The following is a 25,665-nucleotide window of genomic DNA, read 5'->3' as shown; positions in this document are numbered from 1 at the left end:
CAAGCCTATCAGAATTACACCAGATTTTTCACCAGAGACTATGAAAGCCAGAAGATCCTGGACAGATGTTATACAGACACTAAAAGAACACAAATTCCAGCCCAGGCTACTATACCCAGCCAAACTCTCAATTAACATAGATGGAGAAACCAAAGTATTCCACGACAAAACCAAATTCACACATTATCTCTCCACGAATCCAGCCCTTCACAGGATAATAACAGAAAAAAACCAATACAAGGACAGGAACCACGCCCTAGAAACAACAAGAAGGTAATCCCTCAACAAACCTAAAAGAAGACAGCCACAAGAACAGAATGCCAACTTTAACAACAAAAATAACAAGAAGCAACAATTACTTTTCCTTAATATCTCTTAATATCAATGGACTCAACTCCCCGATAAAAAGACATAGACTAACAAACTGGCTACACAAACAAGACCCAACATTTTGCTGCTTACAGGAAACTCATCTCAGAGAAAAAGATAGACACTACCTCAGAATGAAAGGCTGGAAAACAATTTTCCAAGCAAATGGTAGGAAGAAACAAGCTGGAGTAGCCATTATAATATCTGATAAGATTGACTTCCAACCCAAAATCATCAAAAAAGACAAGGAAGGGCACTTCATTCTCATCAAAGGTAAAATCCTCCAAGAGGAACAATCAATCCTGAATATCTATGCTCCAAATACAAGGGCAGACTCATTCATTAAAGATACTTTAGTAAAGCTCAAGCACACATTGCACCTCACACAATAATAGTGGGAGACTTCAACACACCACTTTCACCAATGGACAGATCATGGAAACAGAAACTAAACAGGGACACAGTGAAACTAACAGAAGTTATGGATCAAATGGATCTGGCAGATATCTACAGAACATTTTAACCTAAAACAAAAGGATATACCTTCTTCTCAGCACCTCATGGTACCTTCTCCAAAATTGACCACGTAATTGGTCACAAAATAGGCCTCAACAGATACAAAAATATTGAAATTGTCCCATGCATACTATCAGATCACCATGGACTAAGGCTGATCTTCAATAACAAAGTAAATAATAGGAAGCCAACATTCACGTGGAAACTGAACAACACTCTTCTCAATGATACCTTGGTCAAGGAAGGAATAAAGAAAGAAATTCAGGACTTTTAAGAGTTCAATGAAAATGAAGCCACAACATACCCAAACTTATGGGACGCAATGAAAGCATTTCTAAGAGGAAAACTCATAGCTCTGAGTGCCTCCAAAAAGAAAATAGAAAGAGCACACATTAGCAGCTTGACAACACACCTAAAAGCACTAGAACAAAAGGAAGCAAATTCACCCAAGAGGAGTAGACGGCAGGAAATAATCAAACTCAGGGGCGAAATCAATCAAGTGGAAACAAGAAGAACTACTCAAAGAATCAACCAATCAAGGAGCTGGTTCTTTGAGAAAATCAACAAGATAGATAAACCCTTAGCCAGACTCACTAGAGGGCACAGGGAAAGCATTCTAATTAACAAAATCAGAAATGAAAAAGGAGACATAACAACAGATCCTGAAGACATGCAAAACACCATCATATCCTTCTACCAAAGGCTATACTCAACAAAACTGGAGAACCTGGATGAAATGGAGAAGTTCCTAGACAGATACCATATACCAAAGTTGAACCAAGATCAGGTTAATGATCTAAACAGCCCTATATCCCCCAAAGAATAGAAGCAGTCATTAATAGTCTCCCAACCAAAAAAAGCCCAGGACCAGATGGGTTTAGTGCAGAGTTCTATCAGACCTTCAAAGAAGATCTAATCCTAGTTCTTCACAAACTATTCCACAAAATAGAAACAGAAGGTATTCTAGCCAACTCATTCTATGAAGCCACAATTACTCTGATACCTAAACCACAAAAAGACCCAACAAAGATAGAAAACTTCAGACCAATATCCCTTATGAATATTGATGCAAAAATCCTCAATAAAGTTCTTGCTAACCGAATCCAAGAACACATCAAAACAATCATCCATCCTGACCAAGTAGGTTTCATTCCAGGGATGCAGGGATGGTTCAGTATACAGAAATCTATCAAAGTAATCCAGTATATAAACAAACTCAAAGACAAATCCACATGATAATCTCGTTAGATGAGAAAAAGCATTTGACAAGATACAACACCCATTCATGATAAAAGTCTTGGAAAGATCAGGAATTCAAGGCCCATACCTAAACATGATAAACGCAATCTACAGCAAACCAGTAGCCAACATCAAAGTAAATGGTGAGAAACTTGAAGCAATCCCTCTAAAATCAGGGACTAGAAAAGGCTGTCCACTTTCTCCATACCTATTCAACATAGTACTTGAAGCAACATAATACTTGAAGTACTAGCCAGAGCAATTCGACAACAAAAGGAGATCAAAGGGATAGAAATTGGAAAAGATGAAGTCAAAATATCACTTTTTGCAGATGATATGATAGTATATATAAGTGACCCTAAAAATTCCACCAGAGAACTCCTAAACCTGATTAACAGCTTCGGTGAAGTAGCTGGATATAAAATTAACTCAAACAAATCAATGGCCTTTCTCTACACAAAGAATAAACAGGCTGAGAAAGAAATTAGGGAAACAACACCCTTCTCAATAGTCACAAATAATATAAAATATCTTGGCATGACTCTAACTAAGGAAGTGAAAGATCTGTATAATAAAAACTTCAAGTCTCTGAATAAAGAAATTCAGAAGATGGAAAGATCTCCCATGCTCATGGATTGGCAGGATCAACATTTTAATAATGGCTATCTTGCCAAAAGCAATCTACAGATTCAATGCAATCCCCATAAAAATTCCAACTCAATTCTTCAACGAATTAGAAAGTGAAATCTGCAAATTCATCTGGAATAACAAAAAACCTAGGATAGCAAAAACTCTTCTCAAGGATAAAAGAACCTCTGGTGGAATCACCATACCAGACCTAAAGCTCTACTACAGAGCAATTGTGATAACAACTGCATGGTACTGGTATAGTGACAGACAAATAGACCAATGGAATAGAATTGAAGACCCAGAAATGAACCCACACACCTATGGTCACTTGATCTTCGACAAGGGATCTAAAATCATCCAGTGGATGAAAGACAGCATTTTCAACAAATGTTGCTGGCACAACTGGTTGTTATCATGTAGAAGAATGCGAATCGATCCATTCCTATCTCCTTGTACTAAGGTCAAGTCTAAGTGGATCAAGGAACTTCACATAAAACCAGAGACACTGAAACTTATAGAGGAGTAAGTGGGGAAAAGCCTTGAAGATATGGGCACAGGGTAAAAATTCTTGAATAGAACAGCAATGGCTTGTGGTGTAAGATCGCGAATTGACAAGTGGGACCTCATGAAACTGCAAAGCTTCTGCAAGGCAAAAGACACCATCAATAAGACAAAAAACCACCAACAGATTGGGAAAGGAACTTTACCTATCCTCAATCAGATAAGGGTCTAATATCCAATATATATAAGGAACTCAAGAAAGTGGACTCCAGAAAGTCAAATAACCCCATTAAAAAATGGGGCTCAGAACTGAACAAAGAATTCTCACCTGAGGAATACCTAATGGCAGAGAAGCACCTGAAAAAATGTTCAACATCCTTAATCATCAGGGAAATGCAAATCAAAACAACTCTGAGATTCCACCTCACACCAGTCAGAATGGCTAAGATCAAAAATTCAGGTGACAGCAGATGCTGGCGAGGATGTGGAGAAAGAGGAACAATCCTCCATTGTTGGTGGGATTGCAAGCTTGTACAACCACTCTGGAAATCAGTCTGGCGGTTCCTCGAAAATTGGACATAGTACTACCAGAGGATCCAGCAATACCTCTCCTGGGCATATATCCAGAAGATGTCCCAACCGGTAAGAAGGACACATGCTCCACTATGTTCATAGCAGCCCTATTTATAATAGCCAGAAGCTGGAAAGAACCCAGATGTCCCTCAACAGAGTAATGGATACAGAAATTATGGTACATTTACACAATGGAGTACTACTCAGCTATTAAAAAGAATGAATTTATGAAATTCCTAGCTAAATGGATGGACCTGGAGGGCATCATCTTGTGTGAGGTAACACAATCACAAAGGAACTCACACAATATGTATTCACTGATAAGTGGATATTAGCGCAAAACTTAGGATACCCAAGATATAAGATACAATTTGCTACATGCATGAAACTCAAGAAGAATGAAGACCAAAATGTGGACACTGTGCCCCTTCTTAGAATTGGGAACAAAACACCCATGGAAGGAGTTACAGAGACAACGTTTGGAGCTGTGTTGAAAGGATGGACCATCTAGAGACTGCCGTATCCAGGGATCCATCCCATAATCAGCTTCTAAATGCGGACACCATTGCATACACTAGCAAGATTTTGCTGAAAGGACCCAAATATAGCTGTCTCTTGTGAGACTATGCAGGGGCCTAGCAAACACAGGAGTGGATGCTCACAATCAGCTATTGGATGTATCACAGGGCTCCCAATGGAGAAGCTAGAGAAAGTACCCAAGGAGCTAAAGGGATCTGCAACCCTATAGTTGGAACAACATGATGAACTAACCAGTACCCCGGAGCTCTTGTCTCTAGCTGCATATGTATCGAAAGATTGCCTAGTCGGCCATCACTGGAAAGAGAGGCCCATTGGACTTGCAAACTTTATATGCCCCAATATAGGGGAATGCCAGGGCCAAAAGAATGGGAATGGGTGGGTAGGGAAGTGGGGGGCGCTATGGGGGACTTTTGGGACAGCATTGGAAATGTAATTGAGGAAAATATGTAATAAAAAATATTAAAAATAAAAAAATTAAAGTTTATTATTTACATATGTAAAATTAGGGGATATATACCCACAGATTTTTTTCATATAGCTACGTGTATTTCTCTGCCTTCAGTACATGTATCTTCCAGTTTAATGATAGAACATATTTCTGAAATCAGTGAAAGTGTGCAAAAATCCAGTTAGAATACTTTATTTTTTGAGGATGGGATTAAGTCCTATTCCTCATGACCACATAATGTGGTCTTATTGAGAAATGCTACTGTAACACATGCTCTTACTAACATGGGAGGGTCACTAAATGAATAAGTCTTTTGTCCACATGAAACAAAAAATCGGACATCAATGTACAATGAGAAAAGTTGACATGAAGCATCACAGAACAGCATGGAACAGTGGAAGCACACTGGGATGCTATGTCTACAAACATTTACCTAAAATACAAGAAACCAGAAGAGGCAAGAGGGACTCTGTCTTTTAGGTCAGAAAGAATGAAGCCTGTTTTTAAATGGCCATGGCTTCTACATCAGAACTGTTTAACAATAAAAATAGCTTAAAATGTTCAGACACATAGCAATTTATTAAACAGTCTTCTAAATGGAATGCAGTTTTCTATATTTCCTTTATTTTCTCCTCTCTAATTCTCCCTTCCTTTTCCCTACTTACCCTTTTCTAAAATTGGTGACTAATATAGATTCTAGTAGTATGATTTTATGTTGTTTAATTTACCAGGTCTTCTAACTTTCTTTGATTTCTGAAGCATAGTGTCTTCTGAGCTACTAGCATAGAGAAACTACTGAGCTATGTAGTGATGACCCTCTTTCATAATGTCTATAATGTTCAAAACACACCTTCTCACTCTCTGCTATCACAAAATGCATGACCTGACAAAAAATTCTTGAGCAATTGCTGCTATTGGAAGACATAGAAGCACCTGCTTCATCCATCCTCTGACATCTTTCTGTCTTCGAAGACATGTAATCTCCTTTCTTAAGAGAGTTATTATAGCACACAGCAAATGATTAGTCAGTTCCAGAGCAGGTGAATATGTGGATGCCTACCAGTGCTAGGTAGATAGGACATTACGGGAGAACTGTCAGTGTCACAGAAAATCATGTATTATTTTTCGTGGAAGTTACCAGGCTTCTTCAGAAAGAGATTTTCCACTGAATATACTCACATTGCCCTGCTAGATATGCAAACAATCTGGTGTGGAACATTATTCATCAAACTTTTTTCTCCAGAAAATATTATTTCAACATCTAATGCTATACAAGTAGAAAAATAAGACTTGTCACAGTGACTACTTCATTGTTTAAACAGCACAAGCACTAATGTTTGCTTTGTTCCTTTGACCTTTTACTTAAGGAACCACAAGGAATAAGAACAGAATAGAAAATACTTGTGTAATCTCACAGGACTATTTAGACCACCCCAGTTTTAATTGTATGGTATAGTTTTCAAAGCAGACACACATATGCATGCATGAGCATGTGTGTGCACATACACACACACACACATACAAACATGCATGTGTAAAACATATATATATATATATATACATATATATATAATTTTATTGAATAAACATTGATTATAATAGTTTTATTTTTATTACTGTGATCAGACATCATGAACAAGGTAACTTATAAAACAGTGTAATTTTGCTTTGGTTACAGAAGGATAAATTCTATGATTGTGGAGCAAAGACATGTAAATATATGGTTGTAGAAGTGACCAGAGATTATATCTTTTATAAGTTGGATACAGAGAAAACACTGGAAATGGCTTGAGTCTTTTTAAACCTTAAATCCAGCAATAAGCCAAAAAGTTAATACTAAGAAAGCCCAAAGTGGTGACCTACTGCCTTTACTGGGGTTACTTAGATAAGTATAGATAGGAGTTACTGATAAAATCAGGGACTACTCAAAGTTACCTCTATCATCAAAACAGCCTGCCTCAACATGGGTTACCACTAACACATTGGCAACCCTAGGCATCTCTTCTTGATCTTCCAGGCCATTTAGCTAGGCCAGCAGCAGGTTCTCTCTATCCTTTATTACATCAGCAAATTTAGGGATGGGCTTTTTAAACTCGTTGCTTTCAGATTTTCTCAGACTTGTGAGATGCTTTTACTTCGGAGTTTAGTGATCATCCTTCTTCCATCTAGAATGGAGTGTTTCAATTGGAGGACACTACTACACAACTGCAAAGGAACAATGAAGTCATTTACAGGCGCCACAATCATGGCTGAATCATCTACAGATATGTGATTTTGAACAAGTTAATTCAACTTTCTCAACTATGATGTTCATACTTGTAACTGAGTTCCCATGAGAGAACACTACTTAGAGGACAAATTACAAGGTAATAAATGTGCTTAAAGCCTTCATACAGTTCTAGATGAAGTGTAACTCTTGGGAATAGATTTTAATTTTATAAATACTTTGAAAACAAAGTTGGGCTAAAAGTAGCTCATCACAATAATGAAAATGGGTAGAAAATTAACAACCTGGAAGCTACTCAATTTTAGCCATACTGAGCCAACCTCACATTTTGCTTAATGCTCTCCACACAAACTAGCTACTGTCAGCAACAAAATGGAGGGGAGAGAAAATACAGGATACTTAAAATTATGGCTTCAATAAAGGAACAAGCCTCCTCAGAACCTGTTCTCACCCCCTTTGAAGTATCAGAACCTGATCCAAAGAGAATTGTATTTGTTGCATAAGAATTACTTAGATGATTCTATTCAGGAAGTGTCCAGTTTTCTGTGGCTGGGCACAGTAAACTGACCATTCAGAGTTACCTCAGTCTTAGTTTACTGAATCACAGTGCTTTATTTGTGTTACATGTGCACCTGGGTGCCAGGAGCTATGCTTATGGTGAAAATGTGATATTTCAGCCACTCACGTCCATTATGAATTATTTTGTTGCCAGCTTTTAAAGGTAGAATTCACCTAGCAACTTTGCTCTGGAATAGAAGTAAAAAATTCTATCTGGAAGTCAAAATGTAAGATAAAATATTGGTTTGCTGTAAGTTCTCTAGGATGTTGTGATCCACCTTTTGAAAAAAATAACTACACTTCAAAGTAATTTTAAATTTTCAGAAAACTTTTAAAGATCTTTCAAGGAATTCACTAATGCCAAGTTAATAGTATCCATGGAATTTTATTTATGAAATGTTGCTGTAATTCTCAATAAATATTGCTATAATTTTCTTAACTGAAGTCCACATTGTATCTGTTTTTTTCTTTTTTGACAAAATAAAATATAATATGATAAAATCAAAAATCATTATATCAAAGTGGAACAAGGGAAACCAATAGAAGAAAAAAAGCTCCAAGAGCAGTCACAGGAATGAGAGTCCCATTCATTAACATATTCAGTTGTCTCATAACATTTCTAAACTGAAAACTATAACATACATACAGAGGATCTGGTATAGACCAGTGTAGATTCTGTTCTTGCTGCTTCAGTCTCTGGGATTCTGAATGAGTTGTGCTCAGCCAATTCAGAGGGACTTGTACTCAGGCCTCATGGATCTTACTCTCTTTCTGCCTCCTCCATGATGTTCTCTGAGGTGGGGAAAAATTTGATGAAGACCATTGTCAGCTATGTATTCCAATGTCTCTTTCTCTGCACAATGTTTGTCTGTGAGTCTGTGTATCTGTTTCTATCTGCTTCAGGAGAAAGCTTCTCTGATGAGAGATGAATAAGAGACATCAATATATGAGTACAGCAGAATATCATTAAAAGCATTTTATTGTAACATATTTTTTATACCAGCATTCTAGATCTCTGATCTATCTAGTTTATAGTTTCTGGTTCTTGGCCATTAAGCTGTATGAGGTATGGTTTTCATCTGTGGACTGGGTCTCAAGTCAAATCATTTAGTGGTTGACTAATTCTACAACTTCTCTACCACCATTGTTATAGTGTAATTTGTTTGGAGGACATTCTGTATGTAAAAGATTTTTGTGGCAGCATTTGGGTTTACATTTCTCTTTTGGTAGCCTACAGAGTACCCTTCCATACCAAAGACACTAGAACATGGGTTGAAGGATACAAGTACATTGTGGCTAGAATTCTCCATGTTCAATGAGTTGAGTGTTGGTGGTGTCCTAGGCTATGCAATCACATAGTCAATTGAGGAGAACAACTACTTTTCTTTCTTTCTTTTTTTAAATTTTTTAATTTTTTAATTTTGTTTATTACGTATTTTCCTCAATTACATTTCCAATGCTATCGCAAAAGTCCCCCAGACCCCCCCCCACTTCCTACCCACCCATTCCCATTCTTTTGGCCCTGGCATTCCCCTGTATTGGGGCATATAAAGTTTGCAAGTCCAATGGGCCTCTCTTTCCAGTGATGGCCGACGACTAGGCAATCTTTCGATACATATGCAGCTAGAGACAAGAGCTCCGGGGTACTGGTTAGTTCATCATGTTGTTCCAACTATAGGGTTGCATATCCCTTTAGCTCCTTGGGTACTTTCTCTAGCTTCTCCATTGGGAGCCCTGTGATCCATCCAATAGCTGACAGTGAGCATCCTCTTCTGTGTTTGTTTGGCCCTGGCATAGTTTCACAAGAGAGAGCTATATCTGGGTCCTTTCAGCAAAATCTTGCTAGTGTATGCAATGGTGTCAGCGTTTGGAAGCTGATTATGGGATGGATCCCTGGATATGGCAGTCTCTAGATGGTCCATCCTTTAATCACAGCTCCAAAATTTGTCTCTGTAACTCCTTCCCTGGGTGTTTTGTTCCCAATTCTAAGAAGGGGCACAGTGTCTACACTTTGGTCTTCATTTTTCTTGAGTTTCCTGCGTTTAGCAAATTGTATCATATATCTTGGGTATCCTAAGTTTTGGGCTAATATCCACTTATCAGTGAATACATATTGTGTGAGTTCCTTTGTGATTGTGTTACCTCACTCAAGATGATGCCCTCCAGGTCCATCCATTTGGCTAGGAATTTCATAAATTCATTCTATTTAATAGCTGAATAGTACTCCACTGTGTAAATGTACCATATTTTCTGTATCCATTCCTCTGTTGAGGGGCATCTGGGTTCTTTCCAGCTTCTGGCTATTATAAATAAGGCTGCTATGAACATAGTGGAGCATGTGTCCTTCTTACCGGTTGGGACATCTTTTGGATATATGCCCAGGAGACGTATTACTGGATCCTCCAGTAGTACTATGTCCAATTTTCTGAGGAACCGCCAGACTGATTTCCAGAGTGGTTGTACAAGCTTGCAATCCTCCCAACAAAGGAGGAGTGTTCCTCTTTCTCCATATACTCACCAGCATCTGCTCTCACCTGAATTTTTGATCTTAGCCATTCTGACTGGTGTGAGGTGGAATCTCAGGGTTGTTTTGATTTGCATTTCCCTGATGATTAAGGATGTTGAACATTTTTTCAGGTGCACCTCTGCCATTCGGTATTCCTCAGGTGAGAATTCTTTGTTCAGTTCTGAGCCCCATTTTTTAATGGGGTTATTTGATTTTCTGGAGTCCACCTACTTGAGTTCTTTATATATATTGGATATTAGTCCCCTATCTGATTTAGGATATGTAAAGATCCTTTCCCAATCTGTTGGTGGTCTTTTTGTCTTATTGATGGTATCTTTTGCCTTGCAGAAGCTTTGCAGTTTCATGAGGTCCCACTTGTCAATTCTCGATCTTACAGCACAAGCCATTGCTGTTCTATTCAAGAATTTTCCCAATGTGACCATATCTTCAAGGCTTTTCCCCACTTTTTCCTCTATAAGTTTCAGTGTCTCTGGTTTTATGTGAAGTTCCTTGATCCACTTAGATTTGATCTTAGTAAAAGGAGATAGGAATGGATCAATTTGCATTCTTCTACATGATAATAACCAGTTGTGCCAGCACCATTTGTTGAAAATGCTGTCTTTCTTCCACTGGATGGTTTTAGCTCCCTTGTCGAAGATCAAGTGAACATAGGTGTGTGGCTTCATTTCTGGGTCTTCAATTCTATTCCATTGGTCTACTTGTCTGTCACTATACAAGTACCATGCAGTTTTTATCACAGTTGCTCTGTAGTAAAGCTTTAGGTCAGGCATGGTGATTCCACCAGAGGTTCTTTTATCCTTGAGAAGAGTTTTTGCTATCCTAGGTTTTTTGTTATTCCAGATGAATTTGCAGATTTCACTTTCTAATTCGTTGAAGAATTGAGTTGGAATTTTGATGGGGATTGCATTGAATCTGTAGATTGCTTTTGGCAAGATTGCCATTTTTACAATGTTGATCCTGCCAATCCATGAGCATGGGAGATCTTTCCATCTTCTGAGATCTTCTATAATTTCTTTCTTCAGAGACTTGAAGTTTTTATTATACATATCTTTCACTTCCTTAGTTAGAGTCATGCCAACATATTTTATATTATTTGTGACTATTGAGAAGGGTGTTGTTTCTCTAATTTCTTTCTCAACCTGTTTATTCTTTGTGTAGAGAAAGGCCATTGACTTGTTTAATTTTATATCCAGCTACTTCACCGAAGCTGTTAATCAGGTTTAGGAGTTCTCTGGTGGAATTTTTAGGGTCACTTATATATACTATCATATCTGCTAAAAGTGATATTTTGACTTCATCTTTTCCAATTTGTATCCCTTTGATCTTCTTTTGTTGTCGAATTGCTCTGGCTAGGACTTCAAGTACGATGTTGAATAGGTATGGAGAGAGTGGGCAACCTTGTCTAGTCCCTGATTGTAGTGGGATTGCTTCAAGCTTCTCACCATTTACTTTGATGTTGGCTACTGGTTTGCTGTAGATTGCTTTTATCATGTTTAAGTATGGGCCTTGAATTCCTGATCTTTCCAAGACTTTTATCATGAATGGGTGTTGGATCTTGTCAAATGCTTTTTCTCCATCTAATGAGATGATCATGTGGTTTTTGTCTTTGAGTTTGTTTATATACTGGATTACATTGATGGATTTCCATATATTGAACCATCCTTGCATCTCTGGGATGAAACCTATTTGGTCAGGATGGATGATTGTTTTGATGTGTTCTTGGATTCGGTTAGCAAGAACTTTATTGAGGATTTTTGCATCAATATTCATAAGGGATATTGGTCTGAAATTTTCTATCTTTGTTGGGTCTTTTTGTGGTTTAGGTATCAGAGTAATTGTGGCTTCAGAGAATTAGTTGGCTAGAGTACCCTCTGTTTCTATTTTGTGGAATAGTTTGTGAAGAACTGGGATTAGATCTTCTTTGAAGGTCTGATAGAACTCTGCACTAAACCCATCTGGTCCTGGGCTTTTTTTGGTTGGAAAACTATTAATGACTGCTTCTATTTCTTTGGGGGATATAGGGCTGTTTAGATCATTAACCTGATCTTGATTCAACTTTGGTACCTGGTATCTGTCTAGAAACTTCTCCATTTCATCCAGGTTCGAGGAGAACAACTAATTTTCTGAGCAACAATATCTTCACTCATATGAGGATTTCCCTGGATACTTTTGGACAACAACTTAACTGAATGTAATTCAGTACAGGTACTGGAACCTTGTTTGGTGATGAGAAATGGCCAGTTGGAAATTTGACATCCTCATTACTAGGATAAATTTATTAGTGTAACTAATAATTAGGGACATTGCACTAGGTTTCCTCACTGTTGCGGGAAATTAAAAAAGTTCCCACATTCCATCCAGCTATTCTCTGCCCGCCAAATCTCCAGAGGGGCCGGAACTCCCTGGCTCCCTTCACTGCCATGGCAGTCCCATGCAACAACCATCCACTCCGTGGTCAGCGACTACAACACCCAGCAGCCCGGTAGAAACAAAACTCTAGAAGCTTATAATTAACAAGTATAATTTATATATTAATTATATATCAATAAATTCTCAGTTCACAAGATGCCAATACAATAATTTCAGAACCAATTGATAGTAATAAAAGCTGCCAACTTAGATTAGACATATTATCCCAATTATTCTATCCATTATGATATTATATCTACTTGTGGCTATTTAAAGTCATGCTGCTTCAGGTTCTTCTTCCTGTCCTTCCTCCTTTTTGCTCCTCTGTTGAGTTGCTCTGCAATTCTTAGCTCCGCCTACCTTTTTCCTGTCCAATCACAGGCCTCCTGCTGCACTAACATTTTAATGTAATTGGACAGGGAAAATTCTGCCATACCTCACCATCCTTTAAATTCCCCTCAGTTTTATCTGTCTCTCCCTGTCTTACTCTAATATCCCTTCCAGCTTCCTACCTGATTTTGTAATTTGTCTCCCAATCTACCCTCATCCTACCCATTCTACTTCATCCTCCAGGCAGATGCAGGTGCCTTTCCTAGTCTCTTTCTCTATACTTAACCTCTCTGGGTGATAAATTATAGGTTTGTTAGCATTTATTAATGGCTAATATCCACATATAAATAAACACATAACATATCTATCTTTCTGGGCTTGGGTTAGCTCACTCAAGATGATTTATTGTTTCATCCATTTGCTGACAAATTTCATGATGCCATTACTTTTGAATAGTTGAGAAACACTTCACTGTATAAATGCACCACATTTTCTTTATTCATTCTTTCATTGAGGGACAGCTATATTGTTTCTAGTTTCTATTATGAGTTGAGGAGCAACCAACATGGCTGAACAAGTGTCCTAGTGGTGGGATGGAGTGTCTTTTAGGATTATTTCTAACAGTGGTATAGATGGACCTTGAAGTAGACAGATTTCAAATTTTAGGAAGAATTGCCATATTTTTTCCCATAGTGGCTATAAGAGTTTGTGCTCCCCAGCAGTGAAGGCAGAGCATTCCCCTTGTTCAACATCATCACCAGTATGAACTTTTCTTTGTGTTATAGATCCTAGACATTCCAGTAACTTCACCTGTCAAGGTATGTGAAGAAGTAGAATTAAGTGAGGTAGAATTCTGATGAGGTTGCACTGAATGTGTAGATTGTCTTTAGTAATATAGCCATTTTTATTAGGTCAATCCTACGTATCCATGTGCATGAGAGGTTTTTTTCATCTTCTGAAATTTTCTTCAGTTTCTTTTTTCAAACACTTGAAGCTTTTATCATACAAGTCTTTCACTTTCTTGGTTAGAGTTATCCCTAGGTATTTTATATTATTTGAGATCATTGTAAACGGTCTTGTTCCTTGACTTTTTCCTCAGTCCATTTGTCTTTTTATTTTATTTTATTTTATTTTTTATTTTACTATCTGTTTTCTTTCTTTCTTTTTTTTTTACTGGATATTTTACTTATTTACATTTCAAATGTTATTCCCTTTCCCAGTTTTCCCTCCAGAAGCCCCCTATCCTATCCCCTCTCCCCCTGCCTCCACAAGGGTGTTCCTCCAACCACCCACCCACTTCCACTTCACCACGCTAGCATTCCCCTACACTGGGGCATTGAGCCTTCCCAGTACCAAGGACCTCTCTTCCCATTGATGTCCAACAAGGTCATCCTCTGCTACATATGTAGCTGGAGCCATGGGTCTATCCATGTATACTCGTTGGTTGGTTGGTGGTTTAGTCCCTGGGAGCTCTAGGGGGTCTGGTTGGTTGATATTTTTGTTTTTCCTATGGGGTAACAATAACAAACCTTTCAGCTCCTTCAGTACTTTAACTCCTCCTTTGGGGTCTCTGGACCCAGTCCAATGATTGTCTGCAAGCATCCGCCTTTGTATTTGCCAGGCTCTGGCAGAACCTCTCAGGAGACAGCTATATCAGGCTACTGTCAGCAAGCACTTCTTGGCATCTGCAATAGTGTCTGGGTTTTATGTCTGTATATAGGATGGATCCCCAGGTGGGGCCGTCTCTTTATGGCCTTTGCTTCATTCTCTGCTCCATACTTTGTCTCCATATTTCCTCCTGTGAGTATTTCTTTCCCCCTTCTATAGGAAGGCATTTGATTTTTTCAGTTGATTTTATTTCTAGTTACTTTGCTGAAAGGGTATATTAGATATATGAGTTTCCTGGTTGAATTCCTGGTCAACTATGTGTAATATCATATTCAAATAAAGACACTTTGATTTATTTCTTTCAAATTTGCATAAATTGATCTCTTTTAGTTGTCTTATTGCTCTAGCTAAGAATTCAAGTGCCATATTGAATAGATGTGGAGAGAGTGGACAACCTTGTCTTGTTCCTGATTTTAGTAAAAAAATATTGCTCTCTCTCTCCCTTTAATTTGAAGTTGACTATATGTTTGTTGTAAACTAACTTTATTATATTTAGGTATGTCCTTTGTATCTCTAATCTAACTTCTCCATGACATTTACCATGAAGGAGTGTTGGATTTTGTCAAAGGCCTTTTCTGCCTCTAATAAGATGAACATTTGTATGTTTTGCTTTTAGTTTATTTATATGGTGGATTGGTTTTAGTGATCTTTTTCAGATGTTGAACTATCCCTGTATCTCTAGAATAAAGCCTCATTGATCATGGTAGATGATCTTTTTGATATGTTTGTGGATTTGTTTTGAAAATATTTTTGATAATTATTGCATCTGTTTCATAAGGGAAATTAGGTCTGTAATTCTCTTTCTTTGTTGGACTTTTATGTAGTTTGGCTATCAGGGTAACTGTGGCCTCATAAAACCAATGGAGCAATATTCCTCCTGTTTAGATTTGTGGAAGAATTTGAGGAATATTGGCATTAGCTCTCCTTTGAAAGTCTGGTAGAATTTCCCACTAAAACCATATGACTCTGAGCATTTTGCATTGTGAATCTTCTAATAACTGCTTCCTTTACACTGGGGTTATACATCTACTTAAATTGCTTGTATAATCTTAAACTAACTTTAGTACATAAGTAATACCTGTAAGGAAAATTATCCATTCTTTTTAGATTTTCCAGTTTGGTGAAGTAGTGAAGTACATTTTTTTAAAAGTATGTTCTTCTGATTCTCAGCATTTTCTTAGTTTATGATTTTATGTCCCAATTTTTTGTTTCTGGTTTTCTTAATTTGGATATTCTCTCTGCCTTTTAGTTACTTTTGATATGATTAGTATATATTGTTATGATTCTCAAAGAATCAATTATTCATTTCGTTGCTTTTTTGTATTGTTCTTTTTGTTCTTATTTCATTGATTTCATCCCTCGGTTTATTTTTTTGTTGTTGTTGCCTCTTCCTTCTGGGTGTGATTACTTCTTTTTTTTTTCCTAGAGTTCTCTGATACACTATTACATTAATAGTATGAGATCTCTCTCTGTCTCTCTCTGTCTCTGTCTCTGTCTCTGTCTGTCTCTCTGTCTCTCTCTCTCTGTGTCTCTCTGTGTCTCTCTGTGTCTCTCTGTCTCTCTCTCTCTCTCTCATCTCTTGCACTTGGTGCTATGAACTTGCCACTTAAACCACTTTCCTCATGTAATGAAAGTTTAGGTATGCTATGCACTTATTTTCACTGAGTTGAAATCCTCCCTCTCTGATATCTCAAAAAAAAAAAAAAAGAAAAAGAAAAAATCAAAGATCTTCTAAGTATAGTGAGTTCATAGTTATTTGAATGGCCTTAGAAATACTCCTATTTATACCCTCAATTTTTTCTGTTCTATTTTTATTTATATATTTTGTTTGTTTATTTTGGTTTCAGGGATTCTCCCATTCTAACTAATAAATCTTTAAGACAGTTATGAGTCATTATCATGTATGATTATTTATATTAGTCAGTTTCCAAATATTTAATGTGCCTGTTTTCAAGATGTAGAACACAGCAAGAACTAATGAGAATTGTTATGTGCTTCAATCTGGGTATTAATGACCATCTGGGAGAGCTGATAGCCCAAGGAAATAGTCTATGGTGACTTCTTGGTTTCTATTATAGCTCATTTGTTTTATTTTAATTAGGTAAGAGCAAGAAAAATAATTCCTCTCTTACTATTCCTGTCTAAAAAAAATGATGATACCCTAGGCATCAGGTATGGCTAATTTTAATAAATTGGCAATAAAAATAGGATTCAGTTTCTTAGAACTAAATAACCCATGTTATTTAGTTTATGTTATTTAGTTTGTTATTTATTTAACCCATGTAAAGATCGTTACAGTATCATGAGAATAAAATGTATCTAACCTTCAAACACATATACACAGACCCCCGCACATACACAGCCCAATATGTGATATTTACAAGACCGAAGTAAATATATTTTTAATATATTTTAAGAAAAATTATATGCAAATATGTTTGGCATTTTCATTTAAATAAGGTCATTCTTTGCACAGTGTTATGTAAGTGGTTTTGACTATTGTATCAAATGCATTGACTTTCTGATAATACCCTATTCTTTATTATAAGGTGAAAAGTAGAGTGCATGCGATCATTGATGACTAGTTTTGCAAACAAGATTTTCAGCACCATGCTATTATTTACTTGGTTAATTAAAAAATGCATACTGAAAATTCTCATATCAAAAATTATTGTTTGTTATGTACTATAATTGAAGATGGTACATTTCAAAGTAGAAAATACTTACAAAAATATTTACAAAAGTCAAATATACATTATAAATAAATTATTTACTAATGTGAATAGAAAGTATTTTATGTTGCTTCTTGAAGCAAAGACAGTTTACTAAAAGATTAGAAATATCAAAAATATACAAGAAAGGCACAAAACAAAATTTTCAGTACAAAAGATATGAGAAAAGTCAGAAGTACAAAATCAAGGTACTACATTTAGGAAAGCATAAGAGAAATTTATTACTCAAAATATATAGAGGACAAAATATAAAATATTCCTTCACAGAAACCTTTCTATTTATATTTTGAGAAATTATAAATATGTGGTTTAAACATTTGCACACAGTTTCTTAAATGAATAATTTATGGGTACTACAGCATGAATCCTTTCTTCCTTCCCGTGCTGAGTATAATTCCTTCTATGTTGCACTTGGAGAAATGCATCCACAGTCTGTTTTGATATAGAGCTTGGTTGCTGTTCAATAAACATGAACTGAGGGTGAGGATGAGATAAGCTGTTTCCAGTCACTACACAGGGACAGAACTGTAAATTTTGCTGGCAAATTATAAAAGGAGATCTGTGTGGTTTTGTCTATGTGAACTGATGTGACAACAGTGGACCGCTCTACCCGCAATGCTGCAGGCTAAATATTCTGAGGCAAAAAATGGGGGAAGATTTGACAGAGTTTTAAAAAATAAGATGCAAGGAAATATGTTTAAAATATGTTTAAAATTAAAATTAATATTACAATGAAAATGAGTAGTAATTCTGTTGAACTATGTATATATTTGTAATTAGTACTTGTTTAATTATAATAGTGCATTTTAAGAAATTCTATATTCATTTTATTTTTTGTCTTGTACAAAATAATTAAAATTTCATGCTTGCATTATATCATGTAAATGAGATATTCATATTGTGTGAATATTACTTTTGAGAAGCACCAAAAAACTTTGTCTTGTCTGAAAGAAGATTTTTACCTCTTCTAAAGGGAAAGGAAATATAATAAAAGCATACAAAAGACTTGGTACCTAATACTTTAATCATACTAAAATGTAAGGTGAGGTTATAATTTTAGGGAGAAAAATTAGTATGTGCAATATTATTAATAGGCATGTTGTAGTTTAAAAAATTACAAAAATTCTCTAAAGATATATGTATATATCTAAAAGTTTACAAACCAAAGCAACAATATGAAATGCATTCATAAAACAATGAAGACCATCTTTACAAATAGATATGGAGTAAGTTTTAAGGTTTAATGGTTAAGTGAGATAAAAAGATTAAATATTTATCTGTTCTTTGTAGAAAAATAATAAAAACACTATAAAAAAGCATTGAATGAGCCTTTTAGCTTTAAGTGAATGAGAGGTGCACAGCAAAAATGAAGAGTGAAAAGAGATAGTCATCTACTTATACCTTGTCCATATGGCTTTTAGTATCTCAATAATGCATATTTTCCTAAAAAAATTAAATCAAAAACATGTGTGAAACGCTGAGAAAGAGTGTTTATATTATAAATAAATCATAAGACCAAGGTCCTGTGGAGGCTTGATGACCCAGGATAGGGGAATGCTAGGTTGCTGAGGCAAGAGTGGGTGGGTGGGATAGCACCCTCTTGAAGGCAGAGGGAGAGAGCAAGGGTAGGGGGCTTGTGGAGGGGAAACTGGGAATGAGGATAACTTTTTGTTTTGTTACTTGACCATGTGTGATGGGCAATATTAATTGTCAAAGTGACAGGCCTGAGAATCACTGAGGGAACGAATCCTCTGAACACACCCATCAGGAATTATCTAGATTAGTTTAGCATCTGGGCATGACTGTGGAATACTTAAATGTGATCAGTACCACTTCATGAAAGTAAGTGGACAGGAGAAAAGTTAAGGTGAATATTGCATATCACCTTTTATCTATGTTCTCTATTTACAAATGCAATACAATTAGCTGGCTCAGAATCTTGTCCTCATGCTCTGATGAACTTTGTCTTTACCCTGGTGCCATGCCACTTATTCACCTGAGAATGGGGTTAAATCCAAACTGGATACTGACTCATGCCAGGAAAGCAGGTTATGGACTGGATAGGAAATCTTACTCCTAGATAGGTTTTTGTTAGTAAAATGCAGTTGACTATACATATATAATCAGACATTTATCTCCTGTTGCAGAAGTCACAGGAATGGTCACATAGACTTAAGTAGGTAAAAATATGTTCTCAAGTGGCAATGTGAACGGCTGTACTTGAATAATGGCTTTGATCCAAGATCTCTTAGGTTAAGCAACCTCTCTGTCTGCAACATTAATCTTTTGCTCTAAGGCCATCTCTGCTTAACCAAAATTTATGCAATACATGAAGATATCCTAAAACTTGAACAAGATTTAGCATGTAAGAACAGTGTCTTGATCCACTACTCATTGAAAATATAGTTTATAAGATTATACTTGTTCATTTTTTTTGTAATTGTTAAGAAAAAAGAAAAAGAAAACTTCGTTTATGTCACGGTTACAAGTCTTCTGAAGATTAAGAGAAAGCCTTCAGGCAATGGTGGAGAAAAGGTCCTCTCCTATCAATACTGATAGTTAAAAAAAAAAAAAAAAAGCAAATGAAAACATAAAACAAAACAACAACAACAACAACAACAAACTAGCAAGCACTCTTGGATATTAGTTGAGGAACCATAGTGCTGGGCAAAAAAAATAAAGAAAATGCAGGAAGCTGTTATTTCATGGACAGAATATGTCGGTGGCTATACTTGGATCAAGAGTCCATCTCCATCACTCCAAATGCTGAACATCTTCTCTTCTAAAATTCATATTTATCAAAAATATTTTTAAAATATCTTCAATATGCTATTCCTGAAATAACTGTATGTAGTGAAATAAAGCTAGGAAGATCAATACGAAAGTGAGATTATGAGAATGCTCATAATTAATGTGGCCAAAGGCTTTGTATATGGCTTGGCCTAATGGGTCTTTCAGATCACGTGCTCAAGCACACTCTTCTAGACACCTTGCACAGTGCTCTAGGCCATTTTTTTCACCTTCATCACTGGATTTCCAAGAGTATTCCATCACATTGATGGCTGAAGGTAATTATGTTTTCTTCCATGTTTCCATTAGAGTCCAAGAATGGTATAGCTGGATCATATGGCATATTTATTTTCATTTATTCTTGTAATCATAATAAAGTGCCCTTCTTTATAGTTTAAATATGGAATGTATCTTGTCAGATATTAGACTAGTAATACCTGTATCCTTCCAGACCCTGTTATATCTGTATACTTTTGTACATCTTTTTCCTTTAAAGCAGTGCCTATGTATAAAACTAAAATATGTTTCTTGTGGACAACAGATAGATGCACTTTCTTTAAATCAATTTAGCCTATCTGTATCTTTTCCTTGGTGAATTGTGGCTGTCAGTTTTTTAAATTGTTACTGAATTATGTGGAACAATGACAGGAATTGTCTTGTTTATTTTTGTAGTTGTTTGTATTTTCAATGGTAATATGCTTTAGTAATTATAGTTTTTTAATTCTTTCTACTATCTCTTGGCTATGCTTCTTTCCTTGATCAGCCCAAAATATTACTTGCTGCATTTTCTTTGTTGCATATAAGTAGGTTGTGTATATCAGGAAAACATTTTATTTGTCCTTCAACTATGGGAGATAGTTTTGTTGGGCACATTAGAATTCTTGTCTTTAAGGACTCAGAATATATTGCTCCTAGTTTGTGGTTTTCAAAGTTACATGAAAAAAATCAGCTATTAGATTTATGAGTTTTACTTTTTTTTTTTTTTTGATATGTCTTTCCTCATTCTAGTTCCAGTATTTTTCTCTCTTCTTTAAAGGTTTTTAGGACAATATGCCAGTGTTTAGGGTTCTTTCCCTTATTAGATGTTTTGTGTGCTTCTGGTATTTTTATGGGTATATTTTTCTTTAGCTTAGAGACAGTTTTGCTATGTTCTTATTGAAATTCTGGTCTATGTCTTTGACCTGAAATTGTTTTTCTTTATCAATGCCCATGATTTGAAGGTTTGCCCTCCACCATGAATCCAGCATTTTCTGTGCATCCCATACCCGTGTTTTTCAATTTTTTAAATACTCTTTTCTTTATTTTTTGAGACCTTATTATTCAGTGATTCTCAACATGTGGGCCATGATCCCCACAGCAGATGCATACCAGTTGATCTGAACATCAGAAATTATAATGTGATTCAGAACAGTAGCAAAATTACAGTTATGAAGTAGGAACAAAATAACTTTACAGTTGGGTCATCATGAGGAACTGTATTAAAAGGGCTGTAGATTAGGAAAGTTGAAAACTATAATATGAGCCTGACATTTTCTAGTTGGGCTATTAGGATTTTCATCCCCATCTTCATTTCATATTGAGTAGTCTTCAACATATTTTTTCTCTTTATTGAATTCAACTTTAAAACCCTTGATTTTCTTTGTTATTTTATTTGGCCTAATATTTAAGTTTGTTTTTGTTTTTGTGTTTTGTTTTGTTTTGTTTTGTTTTGTTTTGTTTTTGGCCCTTACATGTTTTTGTTTCACCCTTTAAGCTTATTCAGTTGTTTCTCCATGTCTTCTTTAAACTTTTTGAATTTTCTGATGAAATTTATGATTGATTTTTAAGTTTTGTGTCCAAGGGTTCATAAAAATAATTATCACTGGCAGGCATTTCTATGGGACTAGACTTGAGGTATACTGTCTTGATTGTTTATATTGTTTGTATTATCTGATCAACTGGAGGTATATGTTAATTCTGTCTGTAATGTGAACCGAACAAATTGGGTATAATTGAGGATGCAAAAACGATGATATTCCTAGAGGGTGGATGTGGCTGCAGCTGAATGAATTCAGGTAAACATAGGCGACTATAAAGGTATGTAGGCTGCATGTTTTCTTAATAACCTAAAATTTTGGGTAAAGCTAGTTATTGAAACGAGTGTAAGGGAATGGGGAAATAATCAGGCTAGGTTTGTTAGACTATGGACTTTGTAAGGCCTTGCTATGTAATGAAATGGGCAAAATCTGGCCACTCAGAAAATAGAAGCCTGCATGCCTTCCACAATCAAAAAAGTGATAAAAATAACATGAATTAAGGTTTCAATGCTCCCTTAAGCAACTGATTTCCTTAAAGGTGGACTCCCACAGGGAAACTGGGACTGCTTGGCCTAGCACATGACACATACATGATGGCTTGAATATATGCTTAAGCAATAAATAGAAGGGAATTTTAATGAAGTTTAATATAAAGAATATTAAATTAATTTATATAAAGATAAAGGAGATACACACACATATATATGTATATATATACACATATATACATATATATGAAATACACACACACAGAGTAGCAAAACTGCTCTGAGTGTACCTACAAAATGATCAAACCAGTTTCAAAATGAAAATCTAGGTTTTGGTTTTCAAAGTTGGTGGCCCTTCTTGTAATGGCTGGATTTATGTCAACTTAACACAATCTAGAGTCATCATGAAGGAAGGTGCCTCAATTAAGAAAATGTTTCTATACTATCTGCTGTCAGGCTCTTTCTTAATAAGTAATATACAGTGAAGGGCCCAGTCCACAGAGGGTCATGCCATCACTGGACTGGTGGTCCTGGGTTTTATAAGAAAGCAGGCTGAGCAAGCCATATAAAGCCAGCCAGTATGCAGCCCTCTCAATGGCTCCTGTATTAACTCTCAATTTCAGGTTCTTGTCCTTACTTTCTTTGGTGATGAGCAGTGATGTGAAAGTATAAAATGAATAAACCTTGTCCTCCTCAATTTGCTTTTTGTTCTGATGTTTTGTTTTGCGATAAAAAACCCTAAGACACTACTTAAGGTACAGATCAAGTAAAGCCTGATGTGGAATCTGTGATATACAACCCGATTGCTCCATTATTCAGCATCTAGCATTTAGACGGCCCTTGTGCATTCTGGTGCTTGCTCTCTGTTCTCTTTATGTTAGCCCTTCTATTCCCCAGTGCTGTCTGGAACTAAATATCTGGCAAGATGAAAGTAAATATTTCAAAGTATGGCACAGAATTTTCTGGGGAACTTCTCTGATATGGTATGATAGAAACAGCAAGGAATTTATAATCCATAGGTCATAGAATTCCCATCTCATCAATATTAACTATTTAAGAAGTAAAATGTACCTATCTGACTTTTGTGTCTTAAGTGTGTAGTGGCTTCAGCATTACAGGCTGCCTATTCTCAATTCTGTAGAGGTGTCTAAGGGCTATATCTACGTTGTTTGGGGAAACAAAGCAAAACAAAACACTAAGTCAGCTTCCTATTTGTGTAACAATTTATTTGAGGTAATCAACCTATAAAACATTAGTGTTTTAAAACACATTTCAGCAGATTTTACTCAATGATAAATTAGCCCATATCTTCAGGCCTGTTGCAAAGCAACCTTACTTATAAGGGTATGTAGCAAGGTCAACTTACTTACTTCATGCCCAAGAAAGTGAGAGGACAGCATCCTACAATATTCTCAAGTATATATTATAATTTCTTAAAGACTTCCATCTCCTAAAATTTTAAAGACCTCTAAATAGATCTTAAGTCTGGTAAGTCAGGAAGACTTTCAGGTATAATCATTCCCACTATAGAAGTAGTGATGCTCAAACAACTGAAATCATATGAACTTAATTTTTCCACATAATCAGTAAAGGGACACAAGAAAGAATGAATGGCAATTTTGAAAGTACTTAGGAACTTTGAAAGTTCAGTATGCTATTGGAATAAGTAAGGAAGCGAAACTAGATTAGTGTAAACTTAGAGCAATAATGTCTTGGGAATGGAGTTATGCTAAACATAACCTTTCCTCAAATTTTATTCAAAGTAGCTGAAAATACTCTTTTCACACATAATTTCATCATGCAATTACTTCAGGGGAAGCAATGTAACAAAGGCAACCTGACCAAACAATGGGATTCTTTTAAGTTGTCATTTTTATTAAAACTTTCAGTCTAGCAGATATATTAGACAAAACATATTGCTAAATTACTGATGAGAAAATTTACAATATCCATGAAGGTTAGAAATACAATGATGAATATATATTCTGAAACTTCTGAAATGGAACAAACATATCCAGATCAGAAAGCCTTTGCTTGCATACAATCATTTTTCCAAGGACATTATCTACATAGTTAACAATAGGCTTCTCAGTCAACTTCTCCTCACTCTGTGTGATTATTCACTTCAAACACTATTTTCAAAATGAAGAATCTCCTACTTTCAGTTGTTTATAGCTGATGTTTATATAACAAACTATTATTTTTCAGCCTTTAAATGTCTTAAATGTCTTTGTCTGCAAATTAGTTTAAAAAAAAACTATTTAAACCATTTTTCTGGGGCCTGGAGACAGACCTTAGCAACTATGTTCCTACTGTGTTTTTTTTGGGGGGGGGGGGAGGGGGAGTAGGTGAATCTGGTTTCCATCATCTAACTTGAGCATATCACATCTACCAATTACTCTATATCTAGATATCTATATCCTCTTCTGACCTTTATGTAAACCTGCATAAAATGTGTAGCATATTCACATGTATGCAAACACAAACCCACATAATAGGCACACACACACACACTCACACACACACACGCACACGCACACATGCACATGCACACACACACACTCACAAATTAGTAAATCTTAAAACACAAATATTTCTGTCAACTACAAAATCACATTTATCTTATTACAATAACAGTTATACCTGATACTTGTATTTTACACAACATATTGAATCTTCAGCAATTATTAAATTTGTACTTTCCAAAGAATATTTATTTCATTATTCCCCACACTAGACAACAACAAAAAAATACATTTCTGATTGACTGAGCAAGTATTGAGTCCTGTTTTCTTTGTACCTACACCAACATGCTTCCTAGAGATTTAAATAGTTTAAGGAAAAGGTATTGTTTTAGGCTGGTGAAAGGCTCAGTGCTTTGGAACACTGACTGCTGTTCTAGAGGTCCTGAGTTTGATTCAGAGCAATCACATGTGGACTCATGACCATCTATAAAGGGAGATGAAAGTGTTGCTTCTTATGGCTGATTGGACTCCTACATCTCTTGACATGAGAAAAATGATTTACAGAATAGAGAGGTCCACTTTCTTTACTCTCACGCATGGCTCTTCTAAAAATACCAGCATTTGAAGATAAGTATTCTTTGGAATACAAGGAATCTATACTAGTGAATATATGTTGCAGGACTTTCCCTGTCCAATTACATTAGGACAGTGGGAGGCCTGTGATTGGACAGGGAAAAGGGATACAGCGCTAAGATTGCAGAGACAGAGAGCATCTTGGAATAGTGGGGAGAAAGGAAGATGGTGGTAGATGTGAATCAGCATGGCTATGACCAGCCACAGGTTGTTATGATATCATAAC

Source organism: Mus caroli, unplaced genomic scaffold (assembly GCF_978045245.1).
Source record: "Mus caroli unplaced genomic scaffold, Mus_caroli_1 scaffold_2, whole genome shotgun sequence".
Lineage (NCBI taxonomy): Eukaryota > Metazoa > Chordata > Mammalia > Rodentia > Muridae > Mus > Mus caroli.
Note: the sequence above shows the minus strand (reverse complement) of the source record.